The sequence below is a fragment of the Ursus maritimus genome (assembly GCF_017311325.1).
Source record: "Ursus maritimus isolate PB19 chromosome X unlocalized genomic scaffold, ASM1731132v1 scaffold_X1, whole genome shotgun sequence".
Classification (NCBI taxonomy): Eukaryota; Metazoa; Chordata; class Mammalia; order Carnivora; family Ursidae; genus Ursus; species Ursus maritimus.
The window spans coordinates 59,547,742-59,560,637 of NW_024423319.1; positions in this window are offsets into that span (position 1 = coordinate 59,547,742).

Here is a 12,896-nt window from a genome sequence, read left to right on the forward strand (position 1 = left end):
GTTTGTGTTTTTGGGATTCTCTTGGGAATTATTTGCCTAAACCACATATGTGGTTTAATATGTTCCTAACTCACAAAGATTATCTCCTTTTTTTCTATAGAAGTTTGTTTTTAAGCTTAAAAAATTTAGTTAACTTTATGAGTTTAACAATGTGAAGTTCTCAAATTTTTCTTCCTGCTATATTGAGATATAAATTGCAAATAATATGTATATATTTAATTTGTATGACATAGTGATTCAAAATATACATATACTGTGAAATAATTACCACAGTCAAGTTCTTTAACTCATTTATCACATCACATAGTTACCAATTTTCTTGTGTGTGCTGAAAAATTTCAGATCTACTCTCGTAGAAAAATTTAAGCACAAAATACAGTATTATTAACTATATCACCATGCTATCCATTAAATCCCATAATATATTGAACTTAAAAATAACGGTTTGTACCCATAGATGAACATGTCCTCATTTTTCCCACCCCTGTAAGCCCTGGCAACTACCATTCTATTGTGTTTCTATAAATTCAACTTGTTAAAATTCCACAAATAAGTGAGACCATACAATGTTTGACAATAGCTACCTAGCTTACTTCACTTAGCGCAATGACTTCCAGGTTCACCAATGTCACATATGACAGTATTTCCTTCTTCTTATGCCTGGATTATATTCTATTATATGTATATACCACATTTTCTTTATCCATTTGAATGTCAATGGAAATTAAGGTCAATTGCATGCCTCGGCTTTTGTGAATAACACTGCAGTACACAGAATTGGAGATATATCTTCAATATAATGATTTTATGTCTTTTAGGTATATATGCAGAAGTGGGATTACTGAATCATACTGTATTCCTTTATTTATTTTTTTTGAGGGACCACAATATTGTTTTCCATAGTGGTCACATTGAATTAAATTATCACCCAGAGTATACATAGATTCCTTTTTTCTCCACTTTCTTGCCAACAATTAACTTTGTTTATTTGATAATAACCATCTTAACAGATATGAGGGTGATACGTCATCGTGCTCTGGAATTTCATTCTGCTGATGATTAGTGATGTTGAGCAACTTCTTATGTCCCTGTTGGATAACTGCATGTCTTCCCTGCAGAAGTGTATATGGACATATTTACCCATATTGTAATCGGATTATTTTTTATTGAGTTCTGAGTTTCCTATAAACCTTGGATAATAACACTTTTAATTTATTATTGAAGTATAATTAACATACAGTTTTCTGTCACCGTACAATGTTATTTAAATATTATTGACTTGGAGTGCCTGGGTGGTTCAGTTGGTTAAGCGCCTGCCTTTAGCTCAGGTGATGATTCCGGGGTTCTGGGATTGATCCCCACATTGGGCTCCCTGCTCAGTAGGGTGTCTGCTTCTCCCTCTTCCTCTGCTCCCCCCAACTCATGCTCTCTTTCTCTCTCTCTCAAATAAATAAGTACAATCATTTAAAAAATAAATATTATTGACTATATTATCTATGCTGTACATTTCAACTCTGCAACTTATTTATTTTATAACTGGAAGTTTGTACATCTTAATTCCCTTCATCTGTTTCACCCAAACCCCCACCCACTTTACGTGGGTGACCACCAGTTTATTCTCTGTACTGAAGAGTCTTTGTTCATTTGTTTTTTTTTTAATTCCACATATAAGTGGAATCAAATTGTATTTGACTTTGTCTGACTTATTTCACTTAACATAATATCATCAGTCAATACACCTTGTCACAAACAGCAAGATTTTATTCTTTTTCATGGCTGATATTCCATTGCACATATATACCACTTCTTTCCTATCCATTCATTTATCAACAGATACTTGGATTGTGTTCATCACTTGGTTAATGTAAATAATGCTGTAATAAACATGGGGTTACATAAATCTTTTGGCATTAGTGTTCCCCCACTTTGGGTAAATACCAGTAGTATAATTATTAAATAATATGGCCTTTCTATTTTTAATATTTTGAAGAAGCTCTTATACTGTTTTTCACAATGTTTACACTAATTTACACTCCCACTTATAGTACACAAGTGTTCCCTTTTTCCCATATCCTCACCTACAGTTATTTATTTATTTATTTTTGGTATTAGCCATTCTGACTGGTTTGAGGTGGTATCTCATTGTGTTTTTGGTTTACATTTCTCTGATGATTAGTGATGTTGAGTATCTTTTCATTTGTCTGTTGGCCATCTGTATGTCTCCTTTGGGAAAAAAGAAAAAGTCAATTCAGGTCCTCTGCACTCTTTAACTTAGACTATTTTTTTTCAGGTGTTGAGTTATATAGGATCTTTGTATATTTTGAATATCAACACTTCATCAAATATGTCCTTTGACAAATATCTTCCCCTATTTACTAGGTTGTGTTGTCATTTTGGTTGATAATTTGCTGTGAAAAAGCTTTTTTTATTTTGGTGTAGTCCCAATAGTTTAGTTTTTCTTTTGTTGCTCTTGTCAGAGAAGACATAGCAATAAATATGTTGCTAAGACCTATATCTAAGAGATTACCACCATTGTTTTGTTTTACCAGTTCTATGATTTGGGGTCTCACATTTACATCTTCAATTCATTTTGAGTTTATTTTTGTGTATAGTGCAAGAAAGTGGTCCAGTTTTATACTTTTGCATTTAGCTGCCCAGTTTTCCCAGCACGATTTTTTGAAAAGACTATCTTTTCTTCATCGTATAATCTTGTCTCCTCTGTCATAGGTTAATTGGCCAAATAGCTGTGGTTTTATTTCTGGACTCTCTATGCTGTTGCATTGATTATGTGCTATATTTTCAGCACAATAATGTTTTGATTTTAGAGTTTTGTAGTATGTCTTGAAATCTAGGATTGTGATACCTCTAGCTTTGTTCTTTCCCAAGATTGCTTTGACTATTCAAAGCTTTTTGTGTTTCATACAAATTTTAGAATTATTTCTTCTAGTTTTGTCAAAAATTCTATTAGTATTTTGATAGACATTGCATTGAATCTGCGGATTGTTTTGTGTAGTATGGCATTTTTAATGATACTAATTCTTCCAATCAATGAGCATAGAATATCTTTTAATTTGCTTTTGTCATCTTCAATTTCTTTTATTAATGTCTGATAGTTTTCAGAGTATAGGTCTTTCACATCCTTCCTTACATTTATTCCTGTGTGTTTTAATCTTTCGGTGCAGATGTAAATGAAATTTTTTTTAAAAATTTCACTTCCTGATAGTCTGTTATTGTATACAGAAGTGCAACAGATTTGTATATTAACTTTATATCTTCCAAATTTACTGAATTCATACATCTAATATTTTTGGTGGAGTTTTTAGGGTTTTTTTACATAAATTTATCTGCAGTTAGTTACAGTTTTACTTCTTCCTTGTAAATTTGGGTGCTTTTAATTTCTTTTTTTTATCTGATTGGTTCAGCTAGATCTTCCACTACACTGTGGAAGTGTAGTGGTGAGAAGTGTAGTGGTGAGTGAAGGTGGTGAGAGTGGACATGCTTGTCTTTTTCCAGATCTTAGAGGAAAAACTTTCAGTTTTTTAACATTGAGAATGACATTAGCTGTGGGCTTTCCATATATAACCTTTATTATGGTGAGGTACGTTCCCTCTCACCTCACACTGTTAAGAGTTTTTATCATGAAACAATATTGAAATTTGTCAAGTAATTTTTCTGCATCTATTGAGATGATCATATTTTTATTGTTATTGTTAATTTGATGTATCATATTGATTGATTTGTGAATATTGAATCACACTTGCATCATTGTCATGAATCCCACTTGATCATGGTGACTTTTTTAAAAGTTTTGTTGGGCTCAGTTTGCCAATATTTGTTAGAAAAATCTTCAACTTTTCCTCTATGTTCATCATAGATTTTGGCCTGTAGTTTTCTTTCTTCTTTCTTTCTCTTTTTTTCTTTTCTTTCTTTCTTCTTTCTTTCTTCTTTCTTTCTTCTTTCTTTCTTCTTCTTCTTCTTCTTCTTCTTCTTCTTCTTCTTCTTCTTCTTCTTCTTCTTCTTCTTCTTCTCCTTCTTCTTCTTCTGTAATGTTTTTGTCTGCTTTTGGCATCAGGATAATGCTGACTTCGTAAGATGAATTTGGAAATATTCCTTCCTCTTTTATTAAAACATTTTGAGAATAGACATTAGCTTTGCTTTTAAATGTTTAGTAGAATTCACCTGTGAAGCCATCTCATCCTGAACTTGTTGTTGTTGTTAGGAATTTTTTGATTACTGATTTAATTTTATTACTAGTAATAGGTTTGTTCAAATTTCATGTTTTTATTCCTGTTTCATTTTGGAAGTTTGTATATTTCTAGAAATTTATTCATTTCCTCTAGGTTGTCCAATTTGTTGCCATATATTTTTATTATTTATTTATTTATTTTTAAAGATTTTATTTATTTATTCGACAGAGACAGCCAGCGAGAGAGGGAACACAAGCAGGAGGAGTGGGAGAGGAAGAAGCAGGCTCATAGCAGAGGAGCCTGATGTGGGGCTCGATCCCAGAACACCGGGATCACGCCCTGAGCCGAAGGCAGACGCTTAACCGCTGTGCCACCCAGGCGCCCCTGTTGCCATATATTTTTATTATATTATCTTGTATATGTTTGTATTTCTGTGGTTGGTTGTTATTTCTCTTCCATTATTTCTGAATTTATTTACATGAGTCTTTTTGTTCTTCTTCATGAGTCTGGCTAAAGTTTTATCACATAAGAGTATTTTCTAAAAAACTAGCTCTTGTTTTTATTGATCTTTTCCATTATTTTTTAAGTCTCTGTTACATTTATTTCTACTGTATTTTTTTCTCCTTAATAGCTTTGTGGGCTTTTTTTTGTGTGTTTTTTGTTTTTCTTCTAGCTCCATTATGTGTGAATTTATGTTGTTTACTTGAGATTTTTCTTGGTTTTTTGTTTGTTTGTTTGTCTTCTTGGTGTGTGTGTGTGTCTGTAGGCCTGTATCACTATACACTTTCCTGTTAGAATTGCTTTTGCTACATCCCAAAAATTTTGGACCACTTGTATATATTTTGATCTGTCCCCATCATCAAATCATCATGATTAGTGATGTTGAGTGTCTTTTCATGTACCAGTTGTCCATCTGTACATCTTTGGAAAAAAAGTATCTATTCAGGTCTACTGGACATTTTTTAATCAGATTTTTTTCTGTTATTGACTTATAGCAGTTTTATTTATTTTTAATATTAACCCCTTATCAGATATATGATTTTCAAATATTTTCTCCCATTTGGTAGGTTTTATTTTCATTTTTTGAGGTTCCCTTTGCTATGCAGGGCTTTTTTAGTTTTATTTAGTCCCACTTGTTTATTTTATCTATTGTTGCTTTAACTTTTGGTGCCATATAAAACTATCAAGACTTATACCATGGAGCTTAACTCTTACGGTTTCTTCTAGGAGTTTTGTGGTTTCGGGTCTTATATTCATGTTCTTAATCCACTTTGAGCTGATTTTGATGTATAGTGTAAGATAGTGGTTCAATTTTATTATTTGACATATGTTTGCCCACGTTTTTGTAATTTTTTTGAAGAGACTGTATATTCTTGGCTCCTATGTCATAGATGACTTGACCATATATGTGTGGATTTATTCCTGCACTCTCTATTATGTTCCATTGATCTATGTTTTTGTTTTTATACCATACTCCTTTAATAGTAAAGATTTGTAATATACTTTATATTTTTAAGTCTTTATTTAAATTCCAGTTGGTTAACATACTGTGTAATACTAGTTTCAGTTGTACCATATAGTAATTCAAAACTTCCATACAACAACCTGTGCTCATCACAGCAAGGGCACTCCTTAATCCTCACCTATTCTAACCATCCCCCCCCAACTACCTCCCCTCTAGTAACCATCAGTTTGTTCTCTATAGTTGCGTCCTCTCTCTAAAAAACAACAACAATAACAGCAACAACAAAAACAGAACAAAAAGAGGGCACCTGGGAAGCTCAGTCATTCAAGCATCTGACTCTTGATTTTGGTTCAGGTCATGATGTCAGGGGCTTGAGATCTAGCCCCACTTTGGGCTCCATATTGGGCATGCAGCCTGCTTAAGATTCTCTTTCCCTCTCCCTCTACCCCTCTCTTGCACTCATTCTCTCTCTCTAAAAAAAAAATTAAATTAAAAAAGTCTGTTTCTTGGTTTGCTTGCCTCTCTCTTTTTTCCCTTTGTCTATTTGTTTTGTTTCTTAAATTCCACATATGAATGAAATCATATGGTATTTGTTTTTCTCTGACTGACTTATTTTGCTTAGCATAATACTCTCGTTCCATCCATGTTGTTGCAAATGGCAAGATTTCACTCTTTTTTTATGGACAAGCAATATTCATATATATAATTCTTTTATCTCATGTAAATGACTTTGTCTTCTTTATCTTCTTTATCAGTTCATCAGTCAATGGACATGGGTTATTTCCATAATTTGGTCATTGTAGATAATGTTTCTATGAACATTGGGGTCCATGTATTCCTTTGAATTAGTGTTTTTGTATTCATTGGGTAAATACCCAGGAGCATGATTATTGGATCATAAGGTACTTCTAATTTTAACTTTTGAGGAACCTCCATACTGTTTCCACAGTGGCTGCACCAGTTTGCATTCCCACCAACAGTGCAAAAGGGATCCTTTTTCTCCACATCCATGCCAACACTTGATGTTTCTTGTGTTTTTGATTTTAGCCATTCTGACAAGTGTGAGGTAGTATCTCATTGTAGTTTGGATTTGCATTTCCCTGATGATGAGTGATGTTGAGCATCTTTTCATGTGTCTGTTAGCCATCTCTATGTCTTTGTTGAAAAAATGTCTATTCATATCTTCCGCTCAGTTGTTAATTGGATTATTTGGGTATTAGATGTTGAGTTTTATAAGCTCTTTATATATTCTGGATACTAACTCTTTATTGGATATGTCATTCGCAAGTATCTTCTCCTATTCTGTAGGCTGACTTTTAGTTTAGTTTTGTTTTCTTCTTCTCTGTGCAGAAGTTTTCATTTTCATGAAGTCTCAATAGTTTATTTTTGCTTTTGTTTCCCTTGCCTCAGGAAACTATCTAGAAAGAAGTTACTACAGCTGATGTCAAAGAAGTTTTGTGTTCTCCTCTAGGATTTTTATGGTCTCATATTTATCACTTTAGTCCATTTTGAATTTATTTTTGTCTTTGGTGTAGTAAGAAAGTAGGAGAAACTGGTCCAGTTTCATTCTTTTGTATGTTGGTGTCCAATTTTCCCAATACCCTTGTTGAAGAGGCTTTTTCCCATTAGATATTCTTTCTTGTTTTGTCAAAGATTAATTACCTATAAAATTGTGAGTTCATTTGTGGGTTTTCTATTCTGTTCTATTGATATGTCTATTTTTGTGCTAGTACCATAACGTTTTGATTACTGCAGCTTTGTAATATAACTTGAATTCTGGACTTGTGATGCCTGAAGCTTTGCTTTGCTTTTTCAAGTTTGGTTTGGCTATTCTGGGTCTTTTTGTTTCCACAGAAATTGTAAGATTGTTCTAGCTCTATGAAAATTGTGTTAATATTTTGATAGAGATTGCATTAAATGCATAGATTGCTTTGGGTAGTATAGACATGTAGTGTCCCAGGCCTGGCACTTCAGGGAGCATCTCTGGTGTGTGCTGCATGCACTCTGCTCTTGTGTTTTTGTTGCTCTATCCTTCAGGGCTGTCATCTGCAGGGGTTCTCCTTGCCTGCTGTGGGCAGTGTTTGATCCTCTGGGTAACTTCAAATGACCTATATTCTTTTTTTTTAATGACCTATATTCTAATTAACTTATTCTATCTTGTGCTTGTTTAAGTCTACTATTAAAGCTCTCTATTGATTTTTTTCTAGTTTATTCATTGCATTTTTCAACTCTAGGATTTTTTAAATGATTTCTATTTCTTTGTTGTACTACTAATTTTGCTCATGCTTTATGTTCTAATTTTATTTAGTTGTCCCTTGTTCTTGCTAAACACAGTCTCACTGAACTGCTGTAGATTATTCTGAATTCTTTAAACAATTCTCAGTTCTCCCTTTTTTAAGTTCAATTATTGGAAGTTTTTTTGTGTGTTGGTTTTTATTTTTGGTAGTGTCATGTATCCTTGATTCTTTGTGAACCTTAATTCCTTGCATTGGCTATCTGTGCATTGGTATCTCTTCATTTTAGGGCAATGATTTCTTGCATTGTTACCTGTGCACTTATCAGCTCAGCTTAGATTTCTGGATGAGTTATTTGGTAGCACCTTGGACAGACAGGGCATGCTATAGGTGTCTCTAGTTAGGCAAAACCATTTTCCATTCTCTGAAGTTAAGGGAATGCTTCTGTCTGTACTCTACTCTTTGGTACTGTTGGCTGGTCTCCTTGTTTAAGTGTGATGGTTGGGTGTACTTTCTAATTGCATGGGATAATAGCTATTCCCTCAGGTGGGGCCACTAGCTGGGCTTTGCAATCACTTCTACTCAGGTGAGATCACAGGCTGTGTTTCCTGGCAAAGTTGTGCAACTGGTTGGATTCCATAATTGGGCATGGCTATGGTCTTGGTTTTGCATTCTTTCTTGGTTGGTTAATATTTCAAGTTATGCTCTGCTTTTATTTGGGGGCATAGGCAGCACATCAGAGTCAGACAGGGCCACAGCCTGTGTTTTGCTGTTAAACAAGTTTGCTGGCTAAGCTTTCATCAAGAAATGCCTCCAACTATACCCCACAATTGGATGGGATTATGGATTGTATTCTATAGTTCAGTGGGGTCACTGTTCAGGATCCCTCATTGAGTGAAGCCTCAGGTTATACTCCACAATTGGTTGGGGGTCACTGGTTGTACTTTCTGCCTGGGGCAGACCACAGGATGTGCTCAGCAATTAGTCAAGACCTTAGGCAACACTGTTCTGTGGAGTGGGTCAATAAGCTAGGTTCACTGTTGGTCGGTACCTTAGACTAAGCACCAGTGTCACTGTTCAGGCTCCCGGGTTATGCAGGACTAGAGGTATATTTAACAGTTGGGATGGGCTGTCAGCTTGGCTTCCAGGGAAAGCAGGGTGTAGGATGGGCTCCACAACTGCTCACATTGTCTGGTCAATCTTCTTGGTCAGTCAGGACTAGAGACTATACTCAACATTTGCATGGATCTGAGAATTTGCTTCTGTGCCCGGAGTCACAGAACCAGCTTCATGGCTGGTATGGCTCAAGGAGACAAAAATTAAGCATAACTGTCATCTCAGCTCCCTGGCCACATAGGGCCACTGATTCAACTCAACAGATGGTCAGAACCACTGATTGAGACTTTTGCTCTTATGCCACTATAAGCAGGAAAGAGGCCCACAAAGATCTGAGCATTGGTTGCTGTAACTCCTGCCCCCTTTTCTATCTCTATTTTATCCTCGGTGTTCAAGTCCCACAGATTCCCCACAATAATTTTTGTGATGTGATTTACAGGTGGATTTCCTGGGAAGCATCCAGTAACACTGAAGGAGCTAGATATCCACTTTGGCCTTTATCCCAAATTGTAAGATCAAGTGGGCCCTCTTAGTGTGATGTGTTCATAGCAGAGAGGTGATGCTGTCAGAATGTAGCCACTCCTTTTACTCTTCCAATGCTCTCTTCCTTGGTCTTTGTGGAGCAGGTGGTGTTTTGGCCCAAATTCTGGTGTCTTATCTATGGATAGTTGTTAGTTGATCTTCTTGTGAGGTGGACAGAATTTGGGAATGACCCATGTTACCATCTTGATGATGTCATTTCCTAGAAGAAAGCAGGGGAAAAAGTTCCTTGCTATTGATCTTGGCAATGCTTTTTTTAATATGACACCAAAACAAACAAACAAAAGGCAGCAGCAGCTAAAATAAACAAATGGAGCTATATAAAATTAAAACAAAACAAAACAAAACAAAACCTTGCCCAGCAAAGGAAACAATAAAAAAATGAAAAGACAGTGTAAGGAACGTGAGAAAATACTTGCAAATCATATATATTTAAGGTGGTCAATATCATTAACATATAAATGACTCATACAAAACAATTATAATAAATAAATAAATAAATGAATGAATGAATGAATGAATGAATGCATAAATACATAAATAAATTGGGAAAAAAAAACCTTTATAGATAGTTTTTCAAAGAAGATATCTGGTGACCAAAAGATACATAAAAAGGTGCTCAACATCATTAACCATCAGGAATATGCAAGTAAATCAACAAAGTTATATTACTTCACAGCTGTTAAGATAGCAGCTATTATCAAAAAGACAATAGATAACAGATGTTGGATAGGATGTGGAGAAGAGGGTACGCTAGTGTGCTGGAATTAGTAGGAATATAAATTGGTACAGTCAAAAAAAACAGTAGAAAATTTCCATAAAATTTTAAAAATTCAGCTACTATATGATTGAGTTAACTCCACTCCTGGATATATATCTGAAGGGAAAAATTAGTAGCTTAAAGAAGTATCTTCCCTCCCATGCTCATTGCAACATTATTTGCAATAGCTAAGATACAGTAACAACCTAAGTGTCCATTGACAGATAAATGAAAAAAAATTATGGTATATGTGTGTAAAATAATATTTTTCAGCCACAGTAAATAAGAAATTCCCACCATTTGTGACAACATGGATGAATTGGGAAAGGATTATGCTAAATGAAATAAGCCAGAAAAAGGCAAACACTGTATGGTATCACCTGGATGTGGGGGAAAAAATGTGCCAATAACATAGAGATAGACTATAAAATGCTGATTGCCAGTGGTTGAAGGATAGGGGAAATGGGAAGATATACATCAAAGTGTAAATGAATAATAAATGAATAACTTTAAATAAATAATTTGTGAGGATCTAATATATAGCATGGTGACTATAATTAGTAATATGGTATTGCATACTTGAAATTTCCTAAGTGCTCTTACCATAAGAAAAAGTAATTTATGTGAGGTAAAGGATATGTTAATTAACTTGATTGAAATAATCATTTCACAATATATATGTGTATCAAATCATCACAATGTACTCTTTAAATATCTGCAATTTTATTTGCTCAATTATTTCTCAATAAAACTGGGGGGGAAATAAATTATTTAAAAATATCCACATACTGGTAGAAAATATTTATGATGTATATATCTGAAAGAAGACATTTCTAGAATATATAAATGTATGTAAGTAGCTTATAAAAATCAATAATAAAATTGCAAACCATCCACTAAAAAATATGTATGAGTTGAACAAACACTTCATAAATTGGAGTTATGAATAGCCAAGGGATGCATTTTAAGGTGTTGATCTTTATTAATGAACAGAGCTATGTAAATTAAAATGACAAGTGGATGCCATCATACACTCACTGGAATGATATAAATTATGAACTCTGACAGAAGCTAATTTTGATGAGGATTTGGAACTCAGAGATCTCTCATAATTTACTGGCGTGAATGTAAATATGCACAGGCTCTTTTGAAAAGAATTTAGCAAGGTTTTTTTTTAAGTTAAATGTATCCTTACTTTATAACTTAGCATTTTTACTTCTGGTACATACATATAAAATAAATATATGTGTCCACAGAAACATTTGTTTAAGAATTTTCATTGCAACTTTAAACTAACTCAAAGCTGAAAAACAGCCAACTACCTTTCAATAAAAAAAAATGGACAAACCATTTTATGTTCATACAGTAGAATTTTACACAGAAATAAAAAAAAGAACAGATTAGTGGTACATACCACAATATGGATAAATCCATTTATATGAAGTTCAAGAACAGGCAAAACTAATATTTGATAATAGAAATCAGTACAATGATTACCAATGCAGCTTAGAGTTTAGAAGTTTGGGTGATGGTAACATAGATGTATAGATTTATAGAAACTCATCAACATGTATAGTTAAGATCTGGGCATTTGACTGTATGTAAGTATATGTGTATATTTTCTGAATAAAAAAAAAGTCCTCTGATGTAGAACACAGGAAGGATTGGAGATAATGACAAAAGATAAGACTGAAAAAAAACCATACCATTCTAATGCCATAGCCATAGAAGTTTGTATATAGAAAAATATCCTTGGCAAATTAATGTCTTAGAAGATCATTCTGGCTGCAATGTACAAGGTGAAAAGGAAAGATAAGAATCAGAGTGACTAATTAGGAGACCATGGAAATAGATCACGAAGAAGAAAGGAAAGATAATTTACATTAAAAATGAGGAGGATGAGCAGGATTATGAAATTTTTTAGGAAGTAGACAATCTATAGAATTTAGTAACTGATCAAATGGTGAAAATGAGGAAGAGAAAGAAGTTAAGGGTTACACTTGGTTTCTTGGTAGATTGGATAATTGAAAAAATATATATATAGGCAATCTAAGGGAAGAAAGGTTTGAGGTTTGGTCTTTTTTTTTAAAGATTTTATTTATTTATTTGACAGAGAGAGAGACAGCCAGCGAGAGAGGGAACACAAGCAGGGGGAGTGGGAGAGGAAGAAGCAGGCTCCCAGCAGAGGAGCCTGATGTGGGGTTCGATCCAGAATGCCGGGATCACGCCCTGAGCTGAAGGCAGACGCTTAACGACTGAGCCACCCAGGCACCCCGAGGTTTGGTCTTTAAAGGGAAGGGAAGTGCAGACTGATAGACAATAGTATTTTATAACATGATGAGGTTGAGATACCTGCAAGAAATTGAAATAGAGGTGCTCAATTTGCTGTTTGGTAATATGAGTCTATTGTTCCAGAAAGAGTTATTAGATGGTGATAAATCAGTTGATATTGACGAACATATTAATGACATTTTAATACATAGATATGACTGAAATCAACAAATACAGGAAGAAGATAACCAAGAATAGAAACTTTGGGACACACTTTTAGTAATGGGAAGTTGGGGCATGCCACTAATAAAAAGAGTTTGAAA